The sequence below is a fragment of the Tiliqua scincoides genome, chromosome 4 (genome assembly GCF_035046505.1).
Source record: "Tiliqua scincoides isolate rTilSci1 chromosome 4, rTilSci1.hap2, whole genome shotgun sequence".
NCBI classification, from domain to species: domain Eukaryota; kingdom Metazoa; phylum Chordata; class Lepidosauria; order Squamata; family Scincidae; genus Tiliqua; species Tiliqua scincoides.
The window spans coordinates 76670642-76676641 of NC_089824.1; positions in this window are offsets into that span (position 1 = coordinate 76670642).

The following is a 6000-nucleotide window of genomic DNA, read 5'->3' on the forward strand; positions in this document are numbered from 1 at the left end:
GCAGCAGTGTGCAAGAGCACAGCTGGAGACTGGCTAAGGTGCCCTGACATAGGCGCAGACGGCTGACGTCAATAGGAGTGCCTCTGATCAACAAACATACCCTTGCACACTACTGGCTGCAGTGCCCCCTGCTTCTGTCACAGCTTCCTGGTGCCAAAAGGTGAGGGTAGGGATTTTCCACATAGTGGCCAATAATGGTTTGGCCTAGCACACTGACCCACTGCCAGCTAGGACCACTCAGGTACTGTGCTGGCCTGCCGGAACTTACCACACTCGCCCTGAAAGAAATTCTTTGTGAACGTGCCCGAGGATTACAGATACCCACCTGAAACTGTGGGGAAATGTAAAATAATAGAAGTGTAAACAAGAGTAGAATGGCTATATGTGTTCCACGGAAAAGTTTAGTAGTGCTCGAAGTTGCCCTGGGATTGCAAGTCTTGTGAGAGTACCAGCAAAGGAAAATATGTAGCTTCTGTGTCTGAGACTGCAAGTTCCATAGCACAGGGCCCACAAATCTTTTAACAAAGGCCCTACTAACTTCAAGAGCCTTCATTCTAGCAAAATTCTTACTTTTTGCAGGATGCTGACAGAGTGCAAAATGAAAGTGTTAGGAGAGGAACTGTGACTTTAAAAGACACATCCACTTTGGTTAGTTCATTTGCTGTTGGAGATGTAGTGCATACTATTCCCTTCTGCATTAATTCTCAGCATAAGATATGACTCAGTTTGACATTGTGGGAACACACACACACACACACACACACACACACACACACACAGAGTCCAGAAGAGGCTCTGGAGTGACACATAGGGTTGTTACGTGTCATCCACTATATATGGATTGCACCATTTCTGTGACAAAGAAAAGTCATAAGAGAGCTTTTTAAATTCAAATATGCTGCATAAACAAAACATCAGGTCATTGAAAAGGAATATTTGGCCAACCTCTATCCACAGCCTTCAACAATTTTACTGAAGAGTAACTGATGACAGTCTCAATTTCAGGTCTGTCATAAAAATAGAATTGTTGGTCTCACTACAGCCTCTAGTGGACAAGAGTCACCCATTTCTCAAAGCAACCACACATGATTCTGTCTTTGTGTACAGGAAGCTCAAATCAGTCCCTTTGGAAGCCAGCCAATTACCTATGGAATGGTTCTACTTGTAGTAATTCAGACAGCCATTACTGTGTTCCAGGCCCCCACCTTGAGATTTAGGGAGGGCAGGCCACACAGCCAGCAAACGAGCTCTTACTTTGCTGTGGGGAAACAACATTTCTCTTTCCATCTTCAGCCAGAACAGGCCTTCTCTCAAAGTACTGGTCATTCCAGAGTTCTTTTGTGCTCATAATTTAACCACCTTCAGAAGATTCCACTCACAGCAAAAACAAATAAAATTAAATGTGTTCCATATTTTTCTTAATCTGAACTTTCATTAGAGGAAAGGATATTTAGTCTGGATCTATACATTTCTTGAATATTTATGATCTGTTTTACTAACAATCATGAATGTTATTCTGACTATTCTGACTGGAAAGACAATAACAAAAAGAAAACACTTACTGTAAACTTGAAAGTGGCTCAAACTCAACAGGTCACGCTTGGTGGTTGTATTGTCTTTTTGTTATGACATTTAGGGCGCAATCCTAAACGTCACTTGGGCCGACAGAAGTCCCTTGTGCTGGCCTGAAAGTGTCGCAAAAGTGCCATAATGGGGTGGGGGGAGGGCAGGCGGTGGGTGTTCCTGGGAGTGAGTGGATGAGTGGAGAGCAGGAGGTGGGGCCAGGATCCAGCGGTTATGCTGGATCCTGACCCCGTTTCCAGGCAGCATGGCACAGTTCCGGGCTGCTCAGATCTGCGCCACCTCGTCTGGTGGTGCAGATCTGAGTAGACCCAGTGGAGCCACTGCAGTGTGACACAGAGTAAGGGGAAAGGCTTCCCATTGCCTCAGGCTGTGCTGCTTTTGGCCCCAAACTTGCATAAGATGCAGCGCAGGCTCACTGGCCTGCCTGCTTCCAGCACTAGTTAGGACTGTGCCCTTATTGAAGTTAAAAAAATCAAAAATATTTTTGAAAGAGTTCAAAGTCTGGGCTTAAATTTAAACTTTCTTACTTAAACGCAAACCGCTGCACATGCTTCTGAAGTCAAGCACAACTGCAGAAGGCTTGGCTGTGACAATAACTTGCCACAATTCAAGCTGGAAAGACATGACTGACATGTGTCTGAAAGCAGATTTTACTCATCACACACATGCATGCTCATGCACACAAACATCCTGTTGAGTAAGAAATTGCACACACCAATGCATGCTCCAACCATGTATAGCTCCTGGTTGCACCCACCATCTGGGACTATGCATGGTTCTCAGAGGTGGATCAAGAATCACAAGTGCAATGCTAAGAAGGCTGGTATCATCAGCTCTTAAATTGCTCATCACTTAATCAGAGGCAGTGGGGATTGAATCTAGATCTCATGCCATAAGTAATTTATGGCCCAATCCTATTCAAGGCCAGCACACACTCTGCAGGGCCACCAACACAGCAACTGTTGTATCCAGCACACTAATCAAGGACCAGGCTGGTCAGGAGAGGCAAGGCATGAAAAACCTTACTTACCTTCCCCATGGTCCCCAACTATGTATGAAACTTTTTAAATAAAAATCTATATTCCCCCCCCCCAAATCTATATTTCCCAACTATGCCAGCTCTTTTGAAGCCACCAACTGTGACTTCATGACAATTATCTTTGAGATATGTTTGATACTAAAACAAGGCTGTGCCATCAAATCCTAAGGAATGAAGAGAAGAAAGAAGACAAAGATCACCTCTGTCAAAAGCTGAAGGAAGATAAAAGAGAATAAGAATGGAAAACATTGCTTTGTGGTTTAGCATACACAAGATTATTACAGATTGTTCAAAGAGCAATCTCAGTAGAATGTTGAGGTCAAAAGCCAGACTGAAAGGAGTCAACAGAAAAAGGCACTGAGAATAGACCAGTTCAGTTGTTTGGAGATGAAAAGGACTGGTGAAACAATAGCATGTTTTGAGCAAGAAGGGACAGTACCAAGTGAAAGAGATTAAAGATAAGAGGAAGAAAGGAGAGAACAGGGCAATAGTTACCAAAAAGCAAAAGGAAACTTGATGAAGAGGACAAATGGTGGATTTAGCTGAAGAGAAGCATCACCAGAGGCATGGAGAAAATGAAGAAATAAAGAGTACACAAGGGAATCTGGTAGATTGGAAAAAGCAAAGTTTTCAGAAGAAATGTATGAAGAGATGGGCAGAGGTAGCTGAAAAAGAGAATGGAAAGTAACACATTTAACATTAAGGTCATTGTAAAAGATGAATCAATAGGATAAGGTAAGAACTAAGTTTGCTTGAGAGAAATCAGAGCAGATGAATATGAAAGAAGCATGACTATATTATCAAATCAGAGCACAGGATTTCTAAAAGAGAAGTTCAGTGGCTCTGATGGACGAATGAAAATAGTGTAAGAAAAGAGACAACCAAGGCTGCAGAGCACTGGGATTGGGAAAACAGAACAAAAAGAGGCAACTGCAAAGTTCAGGGCCTTTGCCTGCAGGAATGAAAAATGGTTTAGGGAAAAGGAAAGCAGAGAACTGATCAGGGTCTAAATAATTAAGATCTTGTAAGGGCTTAAAAGAGGCAGAGGAGACAAAATGGAATGTATGAGTTTTACAGTCAGAGACAGATTCAGATGTAATTGCACCAGGTTGCATCCAAAACCACTTCTAAAGCTTCCAACAGGCCTTCTGAGGCCCAGGAAGGCTGTGCGCAAGTTTCTTTTGATATAAAAGTAGAACCTCACACACCCCTATTTCATGGGTGAACAAGGCAAGTACAAGATTAATAAATACATACTTGCTCCAGATGTTTAGTTTGGCCCTTTCCTAACATGAGCAGCAGTTTATGACAGTGGAACTCTGTTCCACTGTGTAAAATGGCTGTTGGCAGTGCGCACAGTGTATCTCCGATGGCCATTTTGAGTCCACTGCAACAATCAGCAGCAACATGGAAGGCCAGCCACAGGACCAGCACAGGTAAATGCAATGGAGGAGAAACCAGAATGGGACCAGGGAGGGAGAACATAAGAACAGCCCCACTGGATCAGGCCATAGGCCCATCTAGTCCAGCTTCCTGTATCTCACAGCAGCCCACCAAATGCCCCAAGGAGCATACCAGATAACAAGAGACCTGCATCCTGGTGCCCTCCCTTGCATCTGGCATTCTGACATAACCCATTTCTAAAATCAGGAGGTTGCGCATACACATCATGGCTTGTATCCCGTAATGGATTTTTCCTCCAGAAACTTGTCCAATCCCCTTTTAAAGGTGTCCAGGCCAGTCACCATCACCACATCCTGTGGCAAGGAGTTCCACAGACCGACCACACGCTGAGTAAAGAAATATTTTCTTTTGTCTGTCCTAACCCGCCCAACACTCAATTTTAGTGGATGTCCCCTGGTTCTGGTATTATGTGAGAGTGTAAAGAGCATCTCCCTATCCACTCTGTCCATCCCCTGCATAATTTTGTATGTCTCAATCATATCCCCCCTCAGGCGTCTCTTTTCTAGGCTGAAGAGGCCCAAACACCGTAGCCTTTCCTCATAAGGAAGGTGCCCCAGCCCCGTAATCATCTTAGTCGCTCTCTTCTGCACCTTTTTCATTTCCACTATGTCATCCTAGGTAGGTCCTAGGAGGTCATCCTAGGTAGGGCAGAGGAGGGGGAAGGGGAGAGGGAGTGGATCAGGGGCAGTTTTGGTGCTAAACAGCAAGTGTAGCTCCAAGGAGACTCATGATCACAGTGACTTTTCCCAGGGAAAGCAAACAAAAGTTCACTTACACCAAAGAGACCTTTCTAACTGCCTCCCTCCTGTGAATACATCATGTACTCTGCTGACACAGCTGCATTGGCAGGGGGATTTGGGTAGGATTGGGCTGCTAGTATACTCAGAAGCATCACTAGGATTTATGTCACCTGGTACAAGAGCTCACTGTGTCAACCCCGTGATGGACCTCCTCCCATACCAGATCATACAGAATAAATTACAATATCATACACACAGCCTAAATTTAGTGGTATCACTAGGGTATCACTCCTTTATTTATTTTAATATATAACAGCACAGGTCACTCAACAAACCAGTAACCAACAAAAAACCAGTGACCAACATGATGACATTCATACTGCTGAATAAGAGCCCAATCCTGAGATCCCAGGGCGCATCCTATATGCCCAAGACAGCCGCAGACTTTCGTCCCCTTAATCCGGGTAAAGGGAGTATCCCCGCAATGGGGCTACTTGATTCACCACCGACCAAAAGGTCGGTGGTGAGGTAAGAGCCTTCATGTCAGGCGCCGAGCCTGATGCGAAGGCTCAGGATCCAGTGGAGCATTGCCTTCCCCCACACTCTCCCTGCCCCCGCCTCCCCATCACGCCTCTTCCCCACCCTCTCCCCGCCCCCACTTTCCTTTCTGCCACATGGGTACTTGCCCAACGTTAGGGGTAAGCTGTCAGCGGTAAGCGGTAAGCTGGCGCACAGAGCTCAGGATTGGGCTCTAAGAGTTCTAGTATTAGATCTGATACATGGAAATGAGAGCTGATTCATACTAACATGGTATTGGTTCTCTGCTGTGTCATAATAACAGCTCATTAGCTCTTGGAACAATCAGTCTCATTGATCAGATTTGAATTAAGGAAATCCACTTTTTGTTGCATAAGTAGAGGTGGGTGAAAACTATTTTTTGTGGGTTTTGGTATTTTTCAAAGTTAGAAGTGCAGAAAGTGTGTTGTGTGTTTTTATTCCAAGGGTGTATTTTTATAAATTATAATCACTTTTAAAGTGTACTAGGTATGTGGTATAGTGTCAGCAGATGCAGCCACACGCATGTAGAAGTGTTAAAGAATGAGGTTCTTTTTCAGATTTTGGTTTTCTGTGGTTTGTTTTACAAAAGTTAGAAGTGCAGAAAGCAATGTTATG